The 27,227-nt window shown below is 41.1% G+C and overlaps 1 protein-coding gene across 7 annotated transcripts in view; it reads right to left on the reverse strand.

The window, feature by feature from the left end:
- Nucleotides 1–20,441, reverse strand: part of LOC129831966 (leucine-rich repeat and fibronectin type III domain-containing protein 1-like) — a 138,203-nt gene extending 117,762 nt beyond the window's left edge. For 2 of the 7 annotated variants that reach the window (XM_055895649.1, XM_055895651.1), the window contains exon 1: nucleotides 20,216–20,441. The gene's annotated coding sequence lies outside the window, so the exon portion shown is untranslated. Of the gene's footprint in view, nucleotides 1–19,147 lie in introns of all 7 variants that reach the window. The other 5 variants (XM_055895648.1, XM_055895650.1, XM_055895645.1 and 2 more) reach the window with 3 other exon arrangements.
- Nucleotides 20,442–27,227: the final 6,786 nt, after the last annotated feature.

Below are 27,227 nucleotides of genomic sequence, written 5' to 3' on the forward strand. Positions count from 1 at the left end.
AGTTCTTATGTTCAGGTGCGTCTACGTCGTTTGTTGTTTTGTAGTTATTCAAGTATAGTTCGTTTTCTGTCTATGTCGTGTCTTGTTTAAATCAATAAATCATGTCATCATACCTCGCTGCATATTGGTCTTCAGATCCCTCTCTCCTCTCCTCGTCTGAGGAGGAGGAGGATTTAGAGTATCGTTACACACAGTCAAGTACACCGAGGATGGATGTGCTGATGATCCCTCTCATGAGCAGATAGCTGAAACATAGGCCAATGTTGTTTTCCTAACAAAAACAAGCGCACCTTCTATATCAGTCAATGGTGGCGTGAAACACAGAAACATGGCTTCAGCAGGATTTTACCCTCTGAATGGTGTCCATCTCTCAAATGTAATGGCTTAGAAAATGTAGACGTCTTTACAAGGCAAAGGGTATCGCAGTCATATGGGGGTCACTTAACAAACCTCACCCTGATGACTTTTCCAGCTCAATCTACCCCATCTGACTGTGGTAGTCAGTAACTCACTAACCTTCTTGATAGTATCTAACCTTTCCCTGTCACTTGCATGGTTACATGACTCAGAGTAGAAATATTTAATAAATGAAATGGATTTATGTATGGTCATAATACAGACACCAATAAAAATACAAAGTATATAGATAGACCCTCACAACCACAAAAAAACATGTTCTCATTAGTTTGTCTGCAAGATTTACCTCCATTAGCCAGCTTATGCTGTAGCTTATAGCCTTTCAAAGCTTCTTAACGAGTAAGCTCAAAACGGACCTAGTTATTCAAGGACAGCCCCCATCTCTGGCTGATGATGGTGAGTCTTTCAAATCAAGCTCTTCTAGATTTAGAAAATTAAAATTAAAATTCAATGTTATCTACAGTATATTACAAAGTTCACACATTCACAGAAAAACTTTTCTGTACTGAGACACACCTTAAAGGCTTAGTGCAATCAAAAATGTGATTTATCTGCGTTTTATATTTCCACACTATGAGGTTAATACTGTGAAATTTTGAAAATGATGATAAAACCGTTTTGGTGTAAGAGCTGTTGAAATAGACCAATAAGAAAGAGAGTTCCTAACCTCTCTGCCAAGAATAGCAAGTTTTCAATATTTGCTAAGAAGCAATTTTTGTTTCTTGTTGACCATTTTAATTGAAAACATTCACATTAAGGTAGTTAATTGTTACCCAGAAATAATTTGATCTTGACAGAAAAACGGCTGCATCGGACATTTAAGAAATTAAAGTTGAATACATTAGTCTGTCACATTCATCTCAATTGTTTCAAAGGGACAAAATTACTTTTGCTGAGATGAACATTGGCATCAGTTAATCTGCTGTATCCTTACTGGGTTTCTCGGCCCTAAGATTTTGCATTTCAACATATTCCCATCTGATATTCTTCACACGGATCTGATAGGACAACACAAATAAAATAGACTGAAGATTGAGAATGGTCATTGGCTTCTTTTTGAATTTTGAATATTTAGAGCGATTTTGTTTTAAGTTAATTGCTCTTGAACTTCACTGAGACATTGTATCAATACAATATTTCATATCTAATTTGTGCTGATGGCAATCCCTATGAGATACATAAACTTGACTGCTGTTTAAATGTGTTGCCATAATAACTTCCAGACATTTAAATACTGTTAACTGGATGGAAGAACTTCCCAGCGTGAGCTTGTGGAAAAACAGGCAACCTTGCATGACCTTGTGGAATGTCATGGTTACCTTATATGCTACGTTTAAATTGGCCCCCCCTTCTCCTAAGTCTAGCAGTCATGCAGTACAGCCCTAGCTGGCTGCAGATGGGAATTTAGGACACAGTCTGGGATGAAAGTGGTAAATGATTTCAATTGATAAATATACTGAAAGAACCTGTGTGATAGATAGTGTGACGATAGTCTATGTCGTCCTCCTCATCGGACGAGGAGAGGAAAGAAGGATCGAACCAATATGCAGAGTGGTTAGTTTCCATGGTAATTTAATAGACACGAAAACAATATGCGATACAAAATAACAAATGAAACTACCCTGACAGTCCCGTGTGGCGAAACACTAACAAGGAACAAACACCCACAAACCACATGTGAAACCCCGGCTGCATAAGTATGATTCTCAATCAGGGACAACGATTGACAGCTGCCTCTGATTGAGAATCATACCAGGCCGAACACAAAAACCCCAACATAGAAAACACACATAGACAACCCACCCCAACTCACGCCCTGACCATACTAAATAAATACAAAATAAGGGAACATAAGGTCAGGAACGTGACAGAAACCCACCCCCCCCTTAAGGTGCGAACTCCGGGCGCACCACCTAAAACTCTAGGGGAGGGTCTGGGTGGGCGTCTGTCCGCGGTGGCGGCTCTGGCGCGGGACGTGGACCCCACTTCAACAATGTTTTTGTCCGCCTCCTTAATCGCCCCGTGGCCTTTTATGAGCGGCAATCCTCGCCGCCGACCTTGGCTTGGGGACCCTAGCCATGGGTCCCGAATGCACAGGGAATTCCAGCAGCGCCGGACAGGCGGGAGACTCCGGCAGCGCTGGAGTGAAGGACGCCTCCGGCAGCTCCAGATTGAAGAGCGATTTTGGCATCGCCTGGCTGACTGCAGGCTCTGGCGGATCCTGGCTGGCTGGCAGCTCCTGGCTGGCTGGCTCTGGCAGGTCCTGGCTGGCTGACTCTGGCAGTTCCTGGCTGGCTGGCTCTGGCAGCTCCTGGCTGGCTGACGGCTCTGGCTGGTCATGGCTGGCTGACGGCTCTGGCTGGTCATGGCTGGCTGACGGCTCTGGCTGGTCATGGCTGGCTGACGGCTCTGGCTGGTCATGGTTGGCTGACGGTGGCTGACGGCTCTGGCTGGTCATGGCTGGCTGACGGCTCTGGCTGGTCATGGCTGGCTGACGGCTCTGGCTGGTCATGGCTGGCTGACGGCTCTGGCTGGTCATGGCTGGCTGACGGCTCTGGCTGGTCATGGCTGGCTGACGGCATTGGCAGGTCATGGCTAGCGGGCGGCTCTGGCTGCTCCTGTCTGGCGGACGGCTCTGGCTGCTCCTGTCTGGCGGACGGCTCTGGCTGCTCCTGTCTGGCGGACGGCTCTAGCTGCTCGGGACAGACGGGCAGCTCTAGCGGCTCGGGACAGACGGGCAGCTCTGACGGCTCGGGACAGACAGGCGGCTCAGATGACGCTGGGCAGGCAGGCAGCTCAGACAGCGCTGGGCAGGCAGGCAGCTCAGACGGTGCTGGGCAGGCAGGCAGGCAGCTCAGACAGCGCTGGGCAGGCAGGCAGCTCAGACGGTGCTGGGCAGATGAGAGACTCTGGCTGCGCTGGAGAAGAGGAAGGCTCTGACAGCGCTGGACAGGTGGGAGCAACTGGAGAGAGAACCCGGAGAGACAGCCTGGTGCGGGGGGCTGCCACCGGAGGACTGGTACGTGGAGGTGGCACCGGATATACCGGACCGTGGAAGCTCTTGAGCACCGAGCCTGTCCAACCTTACCTGGTTGAATGTTCCCCGTAGCCCTGCCAGTGCGGCGAGGTGGAATAGTCCGCACTGGACTATGCTGGCGAACCGGGGACACCATTTGTAAGGCTGGTGCCATGTACGCCGGCCCGAGGAGACGCACTGGAGAACAGATGCGTTGGGCCGGCTTCATGGCACCCGACTCGATGCCCAACCTAGCCCGGCGAGGTGGAATAGCCCGCACTGGACTAAGCACGCGTACTGGGGACACCGTGCGCTCCACCGCATAACCCGGTGCCTGACCACTACGACGCCCTCTCACTCCACGGTAACCACGGGGAGTTGGCTCAGGTTTCCTACCCGGCTTAGCCACACTCCGCGTGTGCCCCCCCCAATACATTTTTGGGTCTGAATCTCGGTCTTCCAACCGCGTCGCCGCGCTGCCTCCTCATACCAGCGCCTCTCTGCCTTCGCTGCCTCCAACTCCGCCTTGGGACGGCGATATTCCCCTGGCTGAGCCCAGGGTCCCTTCCCGTCCAGGATCTCCTCCCAAGTCCAGGAGTCCTGTGTCTGTTTCTGCTGCTGCCCTTTCCCACTCTGCTTGGTCCTTTGGTGGTGGGTGTTTCTGTAACGATAGTCTATGTCGTCCTCCTCATTGGACGAGGAGAGGCGAGAAGGATCGGACCAATATGCAGAGTGGTTAGTTTCCATGGAAATTTAATAGACACGAAAACAATATGCGATACAAAATAACAAATGAAACTACCGTGACAGTCCCGTGTGGCAAAACACTAACAAGGAACAAACACCCACAAACCACACGTGAAACCCCGGCTGCCTAAGTATGATTCTCAATCAGGGACAACGATTGACAGCTGCCTCTGATTGAGAATCATACCAGGCCTAACACAAAAACCCCAACATAGAAAACACACATAGACAACCCACCCCAACTCACGCCCTGACCATACTAAATAAATACAAAATAAGGGAAAATAAGGTCAGGAACGTGACAGATAGATCAAATCAAATGAATGAAACCACCACCAAGCAATGTTTTTACTCCAGTCAACACACATTGAACATGATGAATCTTATTAACATCTACATGTAGTCTTTCATGATTACGCAGATGTTCTACTCATATGCCTCTGAGCAAAGGTGGGAGGTAGACACAACTTTGCTTGCATGTCACAAATTATGAAAATACATGTAAGGGACCAAAGAAACAGGAAAATGAGACTCAGAGCCCTGTTTGGAGCTTTTAGTCAAATTTCAAATTACCTTAATCGCTGCGAGTAGATTCACAGTCAGGTCACACTGCCCCTACAACAATAATAATATCAGGCTCTATTCCCTCTTCTCACTGAATTGCCTGCTTAGGTAGTTTATCAGCTGTCATGCTGACACACTTACAGCTCAATGTAGTCATCACCTGATTATTTGATTAACTCCCATATGAACATTAGGATTCACCGTGAACCTCACTAGCCAGCCAAGTGAATGCAATTGTCAAAAACTCCAGGTAAATCTAATTTGATTCGAAGGATGAAGAGTTTAAAATGAAGACGTACTCCCAGTTACATGTGATGTGATCTCAAAATAAATGAGTCATTTGCATGCTGATGTGATGTGACTGCACTTCAGGATGAGTGGACTGTGTTGGATGGACTGACATACAATGTCCCCCCTGCAGGAACTGTATGCCTTGAACCTATTCAGGGAACCTAAGCATACATTTGTAATAATTATGAGGAGCTATGGAGAAAATGTGAAAACCGTGATAATGGTTTTGCATTTTAAGAGGTAGATTAAGGTTGATGCATAGAATCACTGGAGAAGAAACTTGGAGGCGTAATAAATATATACTGCCATGCCTCAACATTATGCAGTCAAACAAGCAAATTAAAGGTGCATTGTGCAGAAATTACTCCGCCATTTCCTGTTTGCTAAAATTCTAATTGTTTGCCTAATTTCAGTTTGTGAAAAAACAAGCAATTATAGTGTCGAGAATCATTGTACCATCTAAACCGCTGTGAAATAACTTTTCCATAACCAAAAATATAGCATTTTCAACTGATGCAAAAACTAAACTTAAGAACGGAAGCATAGAAATAGCGCACATAGAACAGATCTACCGCTTCTTAGACTTAGACTATAGACAGATCTATAACTCACATTTCTATGTGAATTTGGTCAGGCCACCCAAAAAGTTACATATTGCAGCTTTAATCATGAATTTGATGACAACAATACATTTCAGCAAAGCCCAGCAAAATTCTAATTATGGCTGGAAATAGGAAATATGTGCATACTTTGCATACTAATGCAATGCTTTATGTACAAATGGATTCCTGAATCTACTTAATGTTGACTTTATGAGTTGTCTCCATACAGTTCAGTAACCCTTTAGCACGTGATAATTAGACCATTAAGTGTGAAGCCAAACTTTTACTTGTAGATAAACACCAGAATTATGCTTCCTTTTTAGTTACCTCTCGATGCCAGATATGACAATTCTATAACTATTAGGCTACTATTAATTTGGAGTGTTTTTGATTACTCAGCCAAACTAAAGCAAGTGGCTCACAGTGATAGCTCAAATTCTTTCATGGTTAGTATCCTTGTAATTAAGAGTTACAGAGCCATCTATATTTGGGAGACCGATGAGAGACCAGATGCTTCTTTAAAGTGGTTTTGGGGTGCCAGTAGGAGGCACTCTTTCCTCTGGTCTAAACAAATACTGTATATACCAATGTCCCAGAGCAGTGATTGGGGTCATTGCCCTGTGTAGGGTGCTGTCTTTCAGATGGGACATTAACCGGGTGTCCTGACTCTCTGTGGTCACTAATGATTTCATGGCACTTATCATAAGAGTATGGGTGTTAACCCTGGTGTCCTGGCAAAATTCCCAATCTGGCCCTCATACCATCATGGCCACCTAATCATCCCCAGCTTCCAATTGGCTTATTCATGCCACCTCCTCTCCCCTGTAACTATTCGCCAGGCCGTTGCTGTAAATGAGAATGTGTTCTCAGTCAACTTACCAGGGATATAAAGGGAAAATAAATACAAAATAAATATGTATTAATAACCTTTTTACACTAACAAGATTCCTCTGAAATTTGACTGTGAAATATGTTTGCTCAGATCATTTAAAAATGTGCTTATTTGTAATTGCAAGCATCTCTGAAAGGCACAACCTAATTTGCTATCCACTAAATTGAATGAGTAACATGATAAACAGTATTTAAACAAATTGGGATCTACTGTACATATATTTAGAAAGCCATTCACCATCAGAGAACTGAATGCAAAATATAATTTCTGTGTGATACAGAAAAAGGTCACATCAGAAGGAAATATGGCATTCACAGTGGAATATAGCTGTTTCTTGATCATCCAGGATGGAATAGAGCTGTTTCTTGATCATCTCTACAATATAAGTCATATACCATTTTCCACAGGGTATGCTATCCATCATTAAACGTTCAATGTGTCTGAGAAGTTGGTTTGAAGTGCTGAATCCAGCCCAAAGCTAAAAGTCTAGGCGCTTCATGCCATCCTGGCCTTGTCACTGAACAATGGCTCAAAAAATACAATTTAAATGTCTAACACTAAAGCTGGAGATCAGACTGACTTGTGACTGGAAGCTATTGTTATCCTAATGTCAAGAGAAGCTATTTCTGAGAGCCCATTACAAACCAGGTCAGTATGACCAAGCTACATTTTCATTTAAGACAGAAAGTGCTGTGCTGCGTCCGTATCTGTGCTCAGGCAAAAAAATGGTGGAGCTTTGGGCTCATCAGCCATATGGTGAGGGCACTGATTAGGGCTTAGCCTTGCTGAGAAGTACACCATCCCCTAAGTAAAATAAATATGGAGGTGCATCTGTTTGGTTTGATCCACATCTTTCCAATGTCCTTATCTGATTCAAGGGGACAATTAATTCAAGTGTCCACTTAACTAACTAACAGGTACCCTCCTCTAAGAGGCATCAGCTTAGTCACAACTGGCAACATTAGTGTGATAATTGATTCAAAACAAAGCATCCAGTCAGAAATGAGTCAGAAACTGCCAATCATGTAATAGAATGGCTGGTTTCAACTAAATACAGACCAAAAGGTTTCTGCAGAAAATGTCTGCATTTTCTCTGAGGGGAATTGTTTCCTTTTAGCTTATACTGTACCAACAAACTTCTGGAATATTTGATAAGTTATAGAAGGTAGTATTTTGTATTGATGTATTATTTGTATTATTTGTAGTTTGTGCTCTATGCATGCTCAAATACCCCAACAATCTCCCCTGATGCACATCCCCAATATATTGTTAAAACCACTTCACTTGTCCTTTAAAATGGGTAATCTACGGTTGAAGTCAGAAGTTTATCCTAGTAACAATTCCCTGTTTTAGGTCAGTAAAGATCACCACTTTATTTGAAGAATGTGAAATGTCAGAATAATTGAAGAGAGAATGATTTATTTCAGCTTCTATTTCTTTCATCACATTCCAAGTGGGTCAGAAGTTTACATACACTCAATTAGTATTTGGTAGCATTGCCTTTCACTTATTTAACTTGGGTCAAATGTTTCAGGTAGCCTTCCATAAGCTTCCCACAATAAGTTGGGTGAATTTTGGCTCATTCCTCCTGACAGAGCTGGTGTAACTGAGTCAGGTTTGTAGGCCTCCTTGCTCGCACACGCTTTTTCAGTTCTGCCCACACATTTTCTATAGGATTGAGGTCAGGGCTTTGTAATGGCCAATCCAATACCTTGACTTTGTTGTCCTTAAGCCATTTTGCCACTATTTTTTTGTGGTGGTTTTGGAGCAGTGCCTTCTTCCTTGCTGAGTGGCCTTTCAGGTTATGTCAATATAGGACTTGTTTTACTATGGATATAGATACTTTTGTACGTGTTTCCTCCAGCATCTTCACAAGGTCCTTTGCTGTTGTTCTGGTATTGATTTGCACTTTTCGCACCAAAGTATGTTCATCTCTAGGAGACAGAATGCATCTCCTTCCTGAGCGGTGTGACGGCTGCGTGGGCCAATGGTGTTTATACTTGCGTACTATTGTTTGTACAGATGAACATGGTACCTTCAGGAGTTTGGAAATTGCTCCCAAGGATGAACCAGACTTGTGGAGGTCTACAATTTTTTTCTGAGTTCTTGGCTGATTTCTTTTGATTTTCCCAAGATGTCAAGCAAAGAGGCACTGAATTTGAAGGTAGGCCTTGTAATACATCCACAGGTAGACCTCCAATTGACTCAAATGATGTCAATTAGCCTATCAGAAGCTTCTAAAGCCATGACATCATTTTCTGGAATTTTCCAAGCTGTTTAAAGGCAGTCAACTTGGTGTACAGTATATAAACTTCTGACCCACTGGAATTGTGATAAAGTGAATTATAAGTGAAATAATCTGTCTGTAAACAACTGTTGGAAAAAGTTATTGTGTCATGCACAAAGTAGATGTCCTAACCGACTTGCCAAAACTATAGTTTGTTCACAAGAAATTTGTGGAGTGGTTGAAAAACGTGTTTTAATGACTCCAACCTAAGTGTATGTAAACTTCCGACTTCAACTGTACCTGCAAGCCTGGACACACCATCTGAGAGCTCCAAAGTCCTCTACTCAGAACTCACTCTCCTGCAGCACAGTGAGAGTCTATGATAGATTGAATGCCTGGGCAGATTTGGTTTGATGTTATGCTGTAAACCTGCAAACACCAAGTTTTAACGATTCTTCCGCTGCCACTACTACAGCCTCAGCACAACAATCATCAACAATCATCAACACAGAAGGTCATAATCTGATAAAAATGTGCTTTTGTAATCAAACAAACAAAAGTTAATGGTACGTATTTAAAACAGTCCATTTAAAAGTCTGCAGCATCACAACTCATATTGCATGATTTATATATCTACAGATTCTGTTCCTTAAAATACAACATAATAGAGCAACTAATATAGAAATTATAGCTTTTAAAGAGAATTATCTCGAATCATTGGTAGACCACCCAACATTTAGCTATAAGGGTCCGTTCTTAACACACTGATCTTGCGAGTTTACATAAATTATTTGCTATACGGACCCTTATAACGAATAATTTATGTAAGCTCACGAGATCAGTGTGGTATACTGTACGAGGCTACCCAAAATGGTTTCAGACCAAAATCAAAGAAAAATTATTATATTTATAAATTATTATTATTATAAATATTATCTATATTTATAAATCCATCAAGCCAAAATGGCATTCATTCTCTTCAGACCTTTTATAGAGCAGGCGTCACAACATAATGTGCAGCTTGTCACAGATGTGGGCACTCCTTTTCACAGCTGGATTTCTGTGAATAATTTGATATTGTGCCTATGTAGATTTCAAAGGGCTACAGGGGATACATCTTTTTCAAGTCTTTTTTCCAGGAAGACACCTCAAACCTGAGATATTGAAATAGAAATGTTGGATGGCTAGACAGCAGTCCTCTCCTCACACTGATTTATACGTAAATGGCATCTTTGACGACCATAAAATGCACAACAGATCTCACTGTCTCATCGGCAGAAGACTCTCCCCCTTAAAACTATTGGGCTGACAGCCAACTGCCAAGTGTCTTCCTCCTTCAGTTGTCTGATCTGAGGATAACTGTCATGTCAAAGTTCAAAGATCTGCAGAACTGTCAACATGCTTTACAGACACTTACAGACTGGAGGCCTCAGAGCTTCATGATGTGATTACCCTATGCATTACAATTACATATCTAGATAGCTTTAGCAGAAACAAAGGTTGAACACCAAAAAATACATATTTCAGTTAACAGCGCATAATAGTTTATTTATTAGATCATCATTAGAGATTTGATATGTTTTTATTGCTTGTCAACCTATATTACTAAATATGTCAAGTACTGACTCAATAATGTTGGCAAATGACTGGCTATCGGTACTGTATACAGCAATGCCATAGGGGTTTACATGTAATAATAATACGACATTTAAAAAATCTACTCCAGATACAAACTTATACATACAAACAGGCGAACACAAACAATGACTACATCTCATTTGCCCAGACCCGTATGCTCACACCCCCATCCCTAGTGTCTGAATTATTGTTTGCCACTTGGCTGTAAATTGTACCAATAAATTATTCTTGGTCGCCCATGCTATTTCAACATTTAATAATGAATATTGAGATATTTCCATTGTGTTAATGATGGTAAATTGATTGATTTCCATGTTTTTACATTTAATTACATGTATAAAAGAGATCAAAACAATGTTATCAGCATGCCAGTCTGTCCCAAAAATGAAAGACGGGGCGCTACGGCTAGATGTCTATCCCAGTCACTTAATCGACTTCTCCAGCCCTACCATGGATCAAAGGGGTATCCATGTGCTATTACTGTGCTAATGCCACGTGCTCAGTCCTGTTAGAGGATTTCTCTGCCATTAGCTCCTTTGTATCCTGTAGAAAAGTATTTTTTTCTTATCATAAAGAAGCTTGCATCCAATCATCCAGCAAAATAAACACAGAGCAGCTGCTGTAAAAAGAAGAGAACATTAACTGAATAAGCAAAACATTTCTGTTTGGGAAGATTCATCTTCTCGGGGACATATAGATTATCACAGTGACGCTTTAAAACAGCACACAGTATTGTGAACCATTGATTCATTATGTGTATGGTAATACGTCAGCTATGGGCTAATGCAATGCAATGAAATCATGCAGGGAGGAAATGTACAAGGAGGGGTCACATTTACAATAAAAGGAAACATTGTATTGCCCAAGGGAAACAGAACGTTTACAGAATAACTGTTGTTACTGATTGTGAATTGTTGGTAAGTTAAGTTCATGAACAGTTTGTTGACAGTTTATGAACCCTTTTGTTCATCCAAATAGAACGCAAATACTGCATCTATTATCTGTTTTTAAATAAATATGAACATGTATTTTTGAATGTAATTTTATCTGCATTAAATAACTAAATGAGCCTGTCGTTAATCATGCATAGTGGGTTTGATTGTGGTGGAGTGTGGTGAAGTGGAGAGAAGGTATTTATTCATCTTGGCAGATTAATTGTTGCTAATCCTGGTCACCCCGACTGCGTCCCAAATGGCACCCTATTCCCTATATAGTCCACTAATTTTGACCAGAGCCCTAGTCAAAAGTAGTGCACTATATAGAAATAGGGTGCCATTTGGGACATATCCCTTAATTAGGTCCCTATTCCCAGCCAGGGGTAGAAATACTGTTTGATGAGATCTCCTGATGACTGGACTAGTGAGTGAATAAACAGCCCATCAACATTGACTGAGTGCATGTATCATCCACCCTGCATCTCTACTGAGGATGTTTGTCATTTATTGGACAATAAAGTAATAATCTCAAAGAGAACCATAAATTCTGAGAAAAGGCATGATATGTGTCTATAAATCATATGCCAGCTAAATATCGAATTCGCTAATTCATTTTTGAAGCATATCTTCAATTATTTGTTGGTTCTGAATGTCATATAGACTGCTCTGATTTTGGTATTCTAACAATGGAAAGTATTCATATAGCACTTTTCCAGGTATCTGAACACAAAGCTTGCATGCTCTGGGACATGCTTGCATCACTCTTATCAATATGATGGCTGACCTTCTACTTGTCAGAATTCAGCCACACATTTCCTCCTGACAGGTATGACTGGTAGTTTGCCATGTCTCAATGCATTTTGAGAGACAGGTTTGCTGTGGGCAGACAGGGCCTGTTATGTCACTGTTTTCTATTCCAACATGTATTCGTTCTGAGTTGGTGGTTGGTGCTTTTGTTTTGTCAATTCACATCTCATGCAAGTCAATGTCAGCCACCAATGATGTGCTCGAGCACCCTGTATACGGAGAGGATAGTCTTTTGAAACCACTCACGCCTTCCATATGGACTGATACATCAAATACAACAATGTCACTTACTGAGTACATATTTACAGGTTCGAAATTTACCCAAGATCTCACATTTCTTTCAAGTTTTGCTTCTTTGTTTATGACACTCATATGGTAGGTATCTAAAAAAAAACAGTATATTCATCTTTGGAATGTTAGTCATGCAACAAAATGCAACTACTGCTTTTTGGCTTATTTAACTATTATATGTGAGCTCAGTCTACAGTTTAATACTGCGAGAGTGTATGAATGATCTTCAGCTCTTATTGGAAGCATGACCCTTCACCTTGGAACTGGTGTGTTGAACTAGCAAGCTTGTTGTTTCTACACGCCTACAAGCAGTCAATGATCAGTTGGAGGTTCTTAAGTGCATTTGAGATACATATAAAATAATACAGGCATCAACACATCATGTTAAGTACAACCATTTCATGGATATAGGTCTGTTGAACAGATTCAGTTCTAATGCTAAGTGTCTACACTCCAGTAGTGTTCCTTTGAGCTATTTATCAATTCCCTTACATCATACATTCTCTCTGTGATTGTCAAATCCACTAATTACCTATTGGCATCGTTTTTCAATGGGGTACCACAGAGGACAGCATGTCTATAGCAGCAATGCGGCAGCTATAGACATAGACTCATAATATGCATAAGTATACTTTTTGCTCTACAGAGAGTATTTTCGAACAATCTTCAGAATTATTCAGTAAAATGCAAGGTCAGTCTGACAACCTTTCTTTCAAACTCCAATACGCGGTTTCATTAAAGATTCAAAATGAAGGAATAACCCCGAAGAACATGGCGGGACTATGAAAGAGAACTTTGTAGTTTATTAGCTTATCTTCTGATACATTCCCTTCAACCAGCAGTGTGCTGAGCTGCTTTAGATGAGGAAGTACAACTACCTGACACATTTGAGACAATTGGTTTACAAAAGTATGGCAAGTGGCATAGATTATTCAGGTCGTTTATATCCTGCTGAGGAAGTCTACAGGCAGATTGGACCGGCTACTGTTTTAACATCAGACAGCCATCCAAACAGAGGAAATTAAGTGATTGTGCTATCACAGACAGTTGCTGCTGGGCTGGTTGCACAAGAATAGTTTATGTTTTTTCTAGTTTGACTGCAGGGAAGGGTCAGCCGAGATGTCTGCTACAAGGTCTGCTACAGAGCTTGCTACAACACTACTTGGCGCCCAAGGCAATACTGTGGTGTGAAATTGTATTGGAGCAAGCGATCCATGCTGCACTTATAGGGCCGAAGGAGTCCTGGTCGACCAAACACACTAGACAGCCCAAGTCATGCAGAGTAAGTGTAAAAACTCACCTTATTGAGTGAGTGTTCGCAAATGATGATTACCACAACAGCAATCATTGTTACAATGTAGCTTTGACCCCTGCTCTCCGTAGCACTAAGGCCCATAGTAACTACAATGCCGAACCCCCTTAGTGCAGGGTTCGGTAACAGGCAGCCCGCGGGGCCAAAACCGACCCGTGATAGATTTTTTATCGTTTTGAGTGATTTTCGTTTTTGGTTAAAAAAAAAGAGACTTAAAATCACCAGGAATTCAACTAAAAATGTGTTTCATTTACGAAATCTGTTCAAGTGTTCCTATAAATAAAAAAGTAGACATACAGTGTATGTGAACATGTCTCATTGTAATCAAGGTATGAAATGATAGTTATTTTCAAATATAATCTATTTTTTGGGCTTAGTTGTGGTCAATTTGCAGTGTACAAATTATTCTAACTATGTTCCGGCCCCCCGACCATCCGCTCCGCCCAAAAGAAACGGGCCATGGCTAGTTGCCTTGCCCTGCCTTAGTGAATGAGCATCAAAGAGCTTAGAAAAGTGCTAGTCTGGGAGATCAGCCTAATCAATATCATCTGATGCAGCTACTGAAAGTATATCCAGATCAATGTCACCTTCCTTGATTCAAGGAGCAGCTATGGTCTAACAGCTTGGCTGGTTGGCTTGGCTGACTACTACAGTACATCAAACACTAGTTCTTTGGTGGATAATAATATCATATCTCTTAATTTTAATGCCCCTATAAAGACAGTGACATCTATGTCCTGTAGCAGTAGTCTAAAACTGTGTCAAAGGTGGAACAGCCACACTGTATGGGAGAGGTTCTTTGGGGAGACAGGTGCCACCTGTAATCTTGTTATCTGTGCGCCATAGAGTCAACAGAGAGGCTGGGAGGCTGGTAATATGACTTGGGTATAAGAACTCTCTTTAGCAGTGGCAGTTAAGGTATGAGATGCTCCAAAGAAAATTACATTGTCAATATGTCCATCTTCCATCTGAATCAGGATACTAATGAACCTAGCTCAACTTGCCCTTACCTGTCATTGGAAATCCATCTGCTTCTACCTTGAGTCCTCATCTTTGCCTTCCAGTAGTCAACTGATCACACCCATCATCAAGCTATAGAGGCTGTTTCTGCTCCATAAACACCTTGGTTTTCTGCCTCCTCTGCTCCTCTGTTACCATGTGCTCCCTCCCTGCTGACTGTTGTGACCTTTGCCCCCACCCCCCATTGTTCTCTGCTGCCCTTGAGCTCCATCCTACATCTGATGCTCTGCATGCCGCATGTACCAGGTCAACGCTTCAGCTCCCCAGCTCCAGGACCCAGCCTGGTTTATCTGCTCAGCATCTGTCCCAGGATGAGATGCACGCTCCAGGCCTATGCTCATCATCCAGTACTAACAGAAAATTCCCCTTACGCTGATTTCAAGCTCAACTTTGGGGGCGAAGAAAGGAAAGCCCTTATGTACAATAATGTATCAACCGACCGATCATTCAAAAAGATGTTTACTTAGATAGAATACCACATTTTACATGAGAAAGAACCAGCAGCATTATCTAGTTTGAAATACACACCTATCATGCTGAGTGTCTGTGATGTATGTGTAGGCTAAGTTGTTTGTTGAAATGGGAGTATAACTACATTTTGCATTTTTTTTTTCTCAATGTTAACTCATCTTTAATATAACAGTATGCAAATGTGTGTTAACACTTTTCAAACACAACTTGCCGGCAATGGGTACATTTTTCATTAATTGTGTACTGATTCTACTGTGGCTACTCCAATAGTAAATGAAAGTGGCAATATTGTTTCCTGTGAAGTTATCTTACACATAACAAAACAGACATTGTTTATACAGCTGTTTGACATCCAGACCTCATAGAGTGCAGCTCTACAGTGGGTAGGCTATGCATAATGGTTTTCAAATCCAGATTTTCATTCATTCTCCCCATACAGATCTGGTACTTTTGGCGTGTCTCTTCCCTCTCATTTCTGCAGTGGCTGATAATACCCATATCAGCCCTGATTTCATAATGCTAACACATGACAGCAGCAACCAGAGCAGCTGCTGTAACACAATGCAACAGACTGGCAAGCCAGAGAGGCTACATTAATCTCACCCTACTGCCTATACTGCCAAACTAGAAAGCAGCAGAAACCTTCCCACCTATCTGCTTGTGGATCTGTTTAACTATTACCTATTGGAATTTGAAATTATTCTCACATATTTCTTGATATTGTGTGTATTCATGCATCCATATTGAAATCCATGTAGTCAGTGTATGATAATGAGGATCTCATGATACCTGATTTCATTAGGCAAAGGCATGGCACCAGAACCCTGGGTATCTACTGTAACACGGTCCAATGCTCTGACAAGCTAGAGAAGCGGTGATAACCTATCTCACCCCAACCGCTGCATAGATAGTCCAAATCTAAATACACAACAACCCACTGGGCACACACTGGTTGACTCAACATTATTTCCACATCATTTCACTGAAATTACGTTGAACCAACGTGGAATAGACGTTGAATTGACGCCTGTGCTCAGTGGGATGGCCTGTTGAACTTGTTAATGAATTCAAATTACTAATCCAATAGGGCTCAAACGTATTAACCCTCCTAAGAATAAACCTCATTAACCTCTGTGTTCAGATGTCTTTACAAGCCACTTAAAGCAGGCCCTTATTATGTACAGACATGGAGCAAGTATTTAAAATACATAATCTGGTTCTGTAGCATCAAATGTCAATGGTTCTTACTGAAACAAATGTTTCAACAGCTCATTCAAATATTCAACATGCACACCCAAAGCAATACATCTCCTAAATTCTATATGCTTGGGGCTATTGACTCCTATTGTTGTAGTCTTCATTCCTGTAAAGGACCCAGCACTTTTCTCCATCCATGTCTAGGTTGTTTTATCTGTGTGTTGAATGTGTGTCTCTTATCTTCCCCTATGAAGGCATCCGTCCGACAGGGAGTGGCCATTACAACACATAAACCATGTGACAGATCCTCTCCATCTCAGCGCTTCATTGCACTGGGCAGGCTGGGCAGCTGTGGAGAGGTGGTGCCCCTGATGTGCCAGAACATGGAGTCCCATTCCTGATTGAGATGGAGGAGTGGATACTGCTGCACCTGGTAAACGGTACTAACCAGTGGTGGAGTGGGACTGCAAGCTGCTATGTAAAATGCATGTGGCATACTGTACTACTGATGTAGCAACTCTGCAAATTGATGTACGCAGTTTCCCCTTGGTATGTCTTATGAGCGTGGTCCGAAATAAAATGGTAGTGATATGAGGGGATGTATGCTTCATTTAACAGTAAGTGTTTAGATATTTTGCCTCCATCTCTCTTTAATGGATTTACAACCTTCCCTACGACCCTGTTTACATCTGACAGAGCACCTTATTTCTGCCATCTACATTCCCTGAGTGAAAAAAAAAATATATATAATCCTATAAAAGCCACATGCTGACCTCTTTGAGTCCTCTACTGAGTCTGAAGGGTTGGCAAGGACACAAATACCTCCATCTATGGAAACTGTCCACAGAGACATAGCCTATTATTCCAGAAACTAACAATATAAATATTGAATGCCTGAAAAAGAGAGAGGAGAAAATAACCATAGAAAAATGGCTACCAGTTATTACTTCTTTTGACCATAAGACCACATTCGAACTGAGGTCCATCAGAGTGGTTGGGCAGTGAATAATACCTTTGCTAGCTGCTAGAGATAATATTGTGTTGTTATTGTTTTTTAACTTACTTTTTTGAAGTCCTGTGTTTTCTTTTGAACTGAATAAAGACTCTTAATTAACATTTCTAAGAGTGCATCACTCACAACTCATTAATGAGCATATTAATTGGTGAGCTAACTAACTAATTTGCATATTGAAAAAAAAGATTTCCTGTATAATAGCGTCACTTTCAGGAGTGTACCTAATACAACATGCAGCTTTCTGTGGCGACTTTGTTATGATGTAAAAGGGTATGTGGAGCCAATGTAAACAACCAGATTCAGCACCATGGACAGCCATGAGCTCGGAATCCCGGAAGTTCAGCACCACAGGGCAGTGGACAGCGACCGTAATACACAGGGTCAGATATGTTGCTGCACTGTAGCGTTCTAGTCTACTCATGATCATGAATTATACTATATGTCATATAAACACATTTGAGCAGAAAAATGACCGTTACATTGGGCTATGCTTCCCTCTCAATGTCCCTCCTATGGGTAACGTTAGGTCTATGAGAAAAGCGTGCTTTGATTTGTAACCCATGGATAAAATTCGGAACATTCACATTCGTTCCGTATGAGTTCGATTGGTCGGTACTGAAACGAATAATAGACGGTTGTAGCTTAGCAGTCAGTGTCCCCAAGCGGTCATTTGACATTTCTGCAGTGAGAAATATTCTCCAGTGCTGATGCTAACTTGTGAAAGTCGACGTTGTTCTGATGCAGACACGCCCGTGCCACTCGCGCTCCAAGCAAGCTGGTCTGTGCTCTCAACCAACGTTGGCAACTTCAATGGTGGATTCAACTCACCGAGCTATGTGTGGCCCGTCTGTTCCTTATTCCTTTTGATTTGAATGCCCATACAGCTTCAGCGGTTGTAGCCAACACAAACCTGTGATAATAAATGCAGAATGCATGCTGCTTCTGCAGACACAGACCGGCCTTGAACCAATCTATTCTCTGATTCCGTTCCCTCTGACAATTTGATTACACACATCACTTAGCAATAGCCTAATTAGGGTCCATTACAACGAATCCATACAAGGGTAAGTATTTCTTAGGAATTCATCTTTATTGGAATTCCAAACCAGGTGAATAACCCAATACTGCGAAAGGTCAATTGAAATCCTTGTGTGTTATTAGTCTACAATGTCAACCATCTCATATGAAAATGAATGAGTCATCAATCAACATACAAATATCATATTATTTTGCCTGTTTTAGCCCAGCTGCGCGTTGTCTCACAGCATTAGTTTTAGGCTACAGTCTACTATTTATCATCCCTATTTATCATTTTGATAGCGCGCTTTTGGACCTATACAGATGTAGGCTACAGGCTACGTGACTTAAATTAGCAAAATAATTCAACAAAACTGGTCCAAAACATCAAACGCTATTCAAATATATCATAATTCAATAGTCAGGCAATACTTTAGATTGAATAGCCTATGCGGCATGAACGCATTAATAGCTTATAGCCTATACTAACAAATAGCAGATTAGATTGTTATTCAAAATAGCATCACCTGAACATTATATACCTAGCAATATATCTGTAAACACTGCACACAATAACAAATCATGCACCAAAGTGGAAGGTCAAAAAAAGTATATAGCACAAAGCTAATTTGCTTTTTATTGAGCATGCAATTGCTATGATCAAATATAAAATATATGGCTGACTTACCTTTACCGTTGTCATTAATAGGATTCGCCGTGGATGTTAGGGGTAGACACATGGGCGTTATTTCCACGGTTCAAACATTGTCTTACTGAAGCATTTCTAATCGGAGAGGAGTGAAATTGACGAGAGAGGTAGTAACCAACAACGGGTTGACTTTTACTTCAGAAATTGGTCACCAAATTGGTAGGCGAAGTCCTTTCTTAAACCATCATTATCAAAAATCCAGTGACCAAGACAAATGTCATGGGAAATATATCTCCCTGTTATCTGCATCGGGTTAAAACCTCACCTTAATCCCAATACGATCCAATTGAGACAGAAAAAGATATACAAACTGAAAACAGAATCTGAAATCCAGAGCTATCGTCCAAAGAACGTGTCAGTGTAGCCTCAGTCAAATTAGCCTTGAATTGAATAAGAAACGTTGGACTGTATCAGAGGTATATTCATATAGTGCAATATGCATGTACCGATATTGTCATTATGGATGATGGAGGTAGAAAGCCATGCAGTTAATGATCCTTTGAAGCAATGGGTAGGCAGCTAGTGTTGTTGAACAGACACGGGCATGGAATAAACGCATTGGGGTTGGTTTTAAATTCAGCCACGCGGTTTCTGCTATTCTGCGTATCTAAAAGTCTGAGATGGTCATGAAGGTCGACGACTACAATAGCCTAGAATAGTTAACTCGTATGTATTTTATTTTATGATAAGCAAATCAAGGTTGACAAACATACTGCTCTCCTTGATAATGTTGGACGTTAACTTCCCTTGTCGATTGAATGAATTCCATCCACGCATAGTTTAAAGCGTGTATTCTTTCTTGATAGCCAATATATGCTTACCCACGCGAGCAATTCGTTTTCATATATGGCTTGCTTCTTTGTCCACCCGTTCAGCAAAGACAATGCAGACGATTTTTCCGGGCAGGGTAGTGGGATAATGTATCCTGCTTAATTCCACAGAGCGAGCAGGCAATATTTTGCAATGCGTCTCTACTCAACAACCTAACACTTGCGTAATAGGAGGATCACGACTGATAGGCTTACAAATGAAAATATATTTCCTCACCATCATGTCTTGAACAGATGCAGAACATATAAAATCTTTACAAAATGACCCATGGACGAATTCATGTTATACGAAGAACATTACTTTGCGACACCTTCTCTATGACAAGCACAGCATTGCAGCAATGTGATGTCATTAGGGTAATACACCAAACAATGCGTTTTCTGGTCTTGGATGTGATGCTGCTTAGGGTCTTTGATTTCTGGAAAGTGTATCCATATTGGTGGGATGCCAAAGTGACATGGGATGGGACTTCAGGGTGGGCTGGCTGTTGTGACCAGCACAAAATGAGATACTGTGTGGGGGGTTGTCGGGATGCCAGTTGAGCTGCACATTGTAAAAGTATTCTTTTTTTACATGATCACCCCTTTCAACTTCACACTCCACCTAATCCATATCTAATGGAACGTTGATGGAACAAATAGAACACATCATCTTTATTTTAGAGGTGCAAACCTTCCCCTGTAAGGGACATGTGGTTGAGAAAAGTATATTGGTCAGGATCAGGATTACAATAACACCACCATAATGCTGTCTCTAAGACACCTCATAGTTCCTGACACACTCAGTCCTGTGCTGGATCAATGGAGCTGAACAAACAGTGCATGAAAATACAACCTTGTGAATATCCACCCACCAGAAAAGCAATGGGTAATCCACTCAGGGCTGCAGAGCTACAACCAGCCAAATCATCTCATGGTGAAATGAATTGGGAGCATGTATAGTTGTGTGCTCTCTACACTCTCTTTGTAAGAGGAGGAAGACTATTCTGTCTATCTGAAAATTCTGCATCTTGAAAGGCTATCAATGCCTGTAAACGAGTTAAATGTAACAAACCTTATGGGATACAGGGCTCAGTGCCGACTGAGGGAATGTGTACTGTGGTGGTTATCTATTCTATTCTAGTCTTTTATATGTATAGTGTTTTTAGAGTAATTTACCACAGAACTCAACACCCAAGTCCAATGCCTAAGATTATGGCAACAAAAAACCTCTGCCACTGTTGCCAGCTGTATTCATGAAAAATGGTTTGCTGCTTTTTCAGGTCAGGCTTATATGACATTTTATAACAATATGTCAGTGCAGATGAGATTGTGGATTTACCTTTCACCTTGACACATTGCGGTCATTATGTTTATATAAAATATTATTATAATAACCTTTCAATAATTTACTTGAAAAGAAAGATCCAAGGTTAACAATCCAAGTACGATCAATTGGGTGTATTTCTCATACTCACCTACTGATTTGACCGCAATAACCTAATATCCACCAAGAACAGTTACGCAATTGAATACTGTGATATTTTGCACTGTTTCGTTTTTCTTCTTATTTGTTCATAATTAAATGTTGGAAATGAGAGCAAACCCACCATGATTTAACATGCATGTACCTATACCAACAAAGAGATAATTTGATAATCTGCATTCTCAGAGTCTGTGTAGCCTACAGAATTTAAAGTCCATGAATATCTGTATGTTCATGGAATGGATGAACGCATAGGGCTCATGCACTGCATACTGATAGAAATAAAAAGAGAGCAAAGAAGGAAAGCCAATCCACTATTTGTGTCAGGCTGCACCCCATGGGGCCAGGCTTCCTCTCCCAGTAATGCACTGTAAAAGTGATTGATTAGTATGATATGGAGAGACTGTCCATCTGAACTGTCTTCACTCACCAACATGATGAAATTACTGTGCACTGATCTCTGAAAGCATAATCGCAGATTAGGTCATTGCTATCCATCTATTCTGATACGGAAACTTGCCATTTCCTGCAGATCATAAAAGAGGTGAATACACATGTACAGATCCAGAACTCACCACCCGGACACTAATATCCTTAGAGGCTGTGCTTAATGTTCTGGAACATATTACAAGATTATGTTTCCTGGCCCGGGTTCAGGCGCACATGTGTCTGATATGGGCAGGCCCCCAGTGTCCGGTCTGGAGCGTGAAGTCACAAGCTCTGCTGTTTGGTGTTTGGCTACTGCGTAGCAACCTAGCGGTTCCAAAAGCCCTGGTCTGCCCTAGAGAGCCTATCTAAATTGTGATCGCCAGAACAGGCAAACACAGTTTTTTATGGTTGTATTAGGCACTAAAATTAGATTATTATTATCAAGTTCGATCCCCATGGTGAATTATTTTAAAGTTCGTTACAATTCGAGATATTTAATTAAATAGTGATCCATTCTGACTACTACATTTGTCATCACACAGGACCATGTGCTGACACAGACCAATCACTGGCCGGCAGGCCACGAGGAGGCTGGCGCCGCTCACAAATCACTCATAAGACAATATAGGATATACTGTAGGTAGATTATATTCATGTTAACGCAGGTAACATATGTTGAACAATGTAACTCATACCACACACCATGAGATAAATCCGTATGAAACACAGGATAACCACAACCAAAGACTTGCGCATTCTCAACACCATCAACTGGTTTTAATGTCTATGGATATGGGTCAGGCTCAAAATGCCATTTCTGACACAACATAGTTGCCCTCGCTACTGCGATCAATTTCCATTAAGAACACTGTAGTCCCCAATCCCTTCCTGGTGAGTGAGCCCAATGGAGCCCTAATGTGATGCTCCATCTGTTCCTGTGCCCATGCTCTCCAGTGTAGTCCTTTGTGGCTTGAATAAGGATCAGTATTATTATATTCAGGTATACAGACTATTGAATAATACTGTGAAGAGCCATCGTTTAGGAGCTGCAGGAACAAAAACACCATTACAGTATTTTAGATGGTCATATATCTACAGTTGAAGTCGGAAGTTTACATACACTTAGGTTGGAGTCATTAACGTTTTTCAACCACTCCACAAATTTCTTGTTAACAAACTATGGTTTTGGCAAGTCGGTTAGGACATCTACTTTGTGCATGTCACAAGAAATTTTTCCAACAATTGTTTACAGACAGATTATTTCACTTATAATTCACTGTATCACAATTCCAGTGGGTCAGAAGTTTACATACACTAAGTTGACTGTGCCTTGAAACAGCTTGGAAAATTACAGAAAATGATGTCATGGCTTTAGAGGCTTCTGATAGGCTAATTGACATAATTTGAGTCAATTGGAGGTGTACCTGTGGATGTATTTCAAGGCATACATTCAAACTCAGTGCCTCTTTGCTTGACATCATGAGAAAATCTAAAGAAATCAGCCAAGACCTCAGAAAAAAATTGTGGACCTCCACAAGTCTGTTTCATCCTTGGGAGCAATTTCCAAATGCCTGAAGGTACCACATTCATCTGTACAAACAATAGTACACAAGTATAAAAACCATGGGACCACGCATCCGCCATACCGCTCAGGAAGGAGACGCGTTCTGTCTCCTAGAGATGAACGTACTTTGGTGCGAAAAGTGCAAATCAATCCCAGAACAACAGCAAAATACCTTGTGAAGATGCTGGAGGAAACAGGTACAAAAGTATCTATATCCACAGTTAAACGAGTCCTATATCGACCTAACCTGAAAGGCCGCTCAGCAAGGAAGAAGGCACTGCTCCAAAAACGCCATAAAAAATCCAGACTACGGTTTGCAACTGCACATGGGAACAAAGATCGTACTTTTTGGAGAAATGTCCTCTGGTCTGATGAAACAAAAATAGAACTGTTTGGCCATAATGACCATCGTTATGTTTGGAGGAAAAAGGGGGAGGCTCGCAAGCCGAAGAACACCATCCCAACCGTGAAGCACGGAGGTGGCAGCATCATGTTGTGGGGGTGCTTTGCTGCAGAAGGGACTGGTGCACTTCACAAAATAGATGGCATCATGAGGCAGAAAAATTATGTGGATATATTGAAGCAACATCTCAAGACATCAGTCAGGAAGTTAAAGGTTGGTCGCTAATGGGTCTTCCAAATGGAAAATGACCTCAAGCATACTTCCAAAGTTGTGGCAAAATGGCTTAAGGACAACAAAGTCAAGGTATTGGAGTGGCCATCACAAAGCCATAACCTCAGTCCTATAGAAAATCTGTGTGCAGAAATGAAAAAGTGTGTGCGAGCAAGGAGGCCTACAAACCTGACTCAGTTGCAACAGCTCTGTCAGGAGGAATGGGCCAAAATTCACCCAACTTATTGTGGGAAGCTTGTGGAAGGCAACCCGAAACGTTTATCCCAAGTTAAACAATTTAAAGGCAATGCTACCAAATACTAATTGAGTTTATGTAAACTTCTGACCGACTTGGAATGTGATGAAAGAAATAAAAGCTGAAATAAATAATTCTCTCTACTCTTATTCTTGCATTTCACATTCTTCAAATAAAGTGGTGATCCTAACTGACTTAAAACAGGGAATTGTTACTAGGATTAAATGTCAGGAATTGTGAGAAACTGAGTTTAAATGTATTTGGCTAAGGTATATGTAAACTTCTGACTTCAACTGTATTTCTCAGTGAGCACATTATTGAATCCCTCCTACAACCTGCAGCCCCACTGCGCGAGATGTTCGTCTTAATGCAACTTAAAACTCCTATTCTTATGATGAGAGCATGCAGCCTTCCTGTGTTTTTCATTATAACAGCCTGTACTTGGCTTGTCAGGAGGGATGTTCACACCCAGAAGAAATTCATCCTCAGAGAGAACAGAACAGTGTGTATCCTCCGAGGTCAGCCTGACTGGATGTGGTCCTTTGTGTTCTGTTGATTTATTTCTGTGGGTTAGCACATGCCTACAAACCCTGGTGGATAAAGAAAAATCTCAATTCTGTTTTTCAATAGGATCATTAAGAGATTCATTATCCATATTATGCTTAATGTGTACGGGCAGTCCATAGGGTTTCCTGGCTTTTGTTGCTGCCTCATCCTGCAACTGGAGCACACCATGTGGCATAGCACTAATGACTCAGACATGCCAGTTAAAACTGTAGCTACTGCAATCCAATTTACCCATAACAGATACTTAACACATTTTGCATCCATTTAGCAGACACTTTTATCCAAAGCAACTTACCTGCACGTGCATACATTTTTACATTTGGGTGGTCTCGGATATCAAAACCACTATTCTGGCTTTACAAGCACCATGCTCTACCAACTGAGCTACAGAGGACCACATTAGAATCTCTATCTGTACTATTCTGATGTTTTGATAGATTTTTTTGTATTATTCTTGTTTATTGATTGCTTAAATTGTGTTACGAATTGTGTGGTTCAGTAATTATGGCTCAATTACATGAAATAGACTCTGCCTCACAGTGACACCATGTGCTGATTTTAACAAACCATAAACCTAATCAAGTGTTGATTTAATTTGTTTTTATACATTGCACAAACAACATTGAAACATATCCTGTCTAGGACTAGGGTGCCGCTAGCGGCACACCCCCCCCACCCCCACTGAAAAGGCAGAGCCGCGAAATTCAAAAAAATTTTTTTTTTTAAATATTTAACTTTCACACATTAAAGTCCAATAGAGCTAATGAAAGACACAGATCTTGTGAATCCAGCCAACATGTCCGATTTTTAAAATGTTTTACAGGGAAGACACAATATGTAAAGATGTAAATCTATTACCTAAAAACACATTAGCATAATCCACCATCTTTTATTTGTCCACCAACACCAGTAGCTATCACCAATTCGGCTAAACTAAGATATTTATAGCCCCTAACCAAGAAAAAAACTCATCAGATGACAGTCTGATAACATATTTATGGTATGGGATAGGTTTTGTTAGAAAAATGTGCATATTTCAGGTAGATGGCATAGTTTACAATTGCACCCACTGTCACAAATGGACTAGAATAATTACAATGAGCAACGTGTTTACCTAACTACTAATCATCAAACATTTCGTAAAAATACACAGCATACACTAATCGACAGACACAGATCCTGTGAATACAGACAATATTTCAGATTTTCTAAGTGTCTTACAGCGAAAACACAATAAATCGTTATATTAGCATAGCACATGTGCAAACATTACCCCAGCATTGATTCTAGCCAAAGAGAGCGATAACGTAAACATCGCCAAAATATATTATTTTTTTCACTAACCTTCTCAGAATTCTTCAGATGACACCCCTGTAACATCACATTACAACATACATATACAGTTTGTTCGAAAATGTGCATATTTAGCCACCAAAATCATGGTTAGACAATGGGAAATGTAGCCCAGCTGGTGAGAAAATGTCCGTGCGCCATATTAGACAGTGATCTACTCGTATACATAAATACTCATAAACGTGACTAAAAAATATAGGGTGGACAGCGATTGATAGACAATTTAATTCTTAATACAATCGCGGAATTACATTTTTTTAATTATCCTTACTTTTCAATACAGTTTGCGCCAAGCGAAGCTACGTCAAAAAAGATGGCGTCCTAAGCCACTAACATTTTTCGACAGAAACACGATTTATCATAATAAAAATTTCCTATTTTGAGCTGTTCTTCCATCAGTATCTTGGGCAAAGGATCCTTTCTTGGGTCTAATCGTCTTTTGGTGGAAAGCTGTCCTCTTGCCATGTGGAAATGCCAACTGCGTTCGGGATGAACTGGAAGCGTGCCCAGAGATTCACAGCGTCTCAGAAATAAATGTCCTAAAATCGCACTAAACGGATATAAATTGCTATAAAACGCTTTAAATTAACTACCTTATGATGTTTTTAACTCCTATAACGAGTCTTAACATGACCGGAGAAAGATTACTCCCAACACTAATGCTTGGAACAAGTGCGGGTCGGTGTCCTCCACGCGCATGACGCAGCTGGAAAAGAGTTCCTAGCTACAGGGTTTTTTAATTTATAGTGCCTGTGATTGCGCAATCGACCCCATTCAAATCGTCATCACGTAAAGGCATCCAGGGGAAGACGTAAGCAGTGTCCGTATACTCATAGGAATAACATTGGCCTTAAAACTGACTCCAGAACAGTGGCCAAAATTTCTGAAATCTGACTCCATGTCAGGGAAATTGCTGTAGAATGGGTTCTGTTCCACTTAGAGACAAAATTTCAACTCCTATAGAAACTATAGACTGTTTTCT

The sequence above is a fragment of the Salvelinus fontinalis genome, chromosome 33, assembly GCF_029448725.1.
Source record: "Salvelinus fontinalis isolate EN_2023a chromosome 33, ASM2944872v1, whole genome shotgun sequence".
Classification (NCBI taxonomy): Eukaryota; Metazoa; Chordata; class Actinopteri; order Salmoniformes; family Salmonidae; genus Salvelinus; species Salvelinus fontinalis.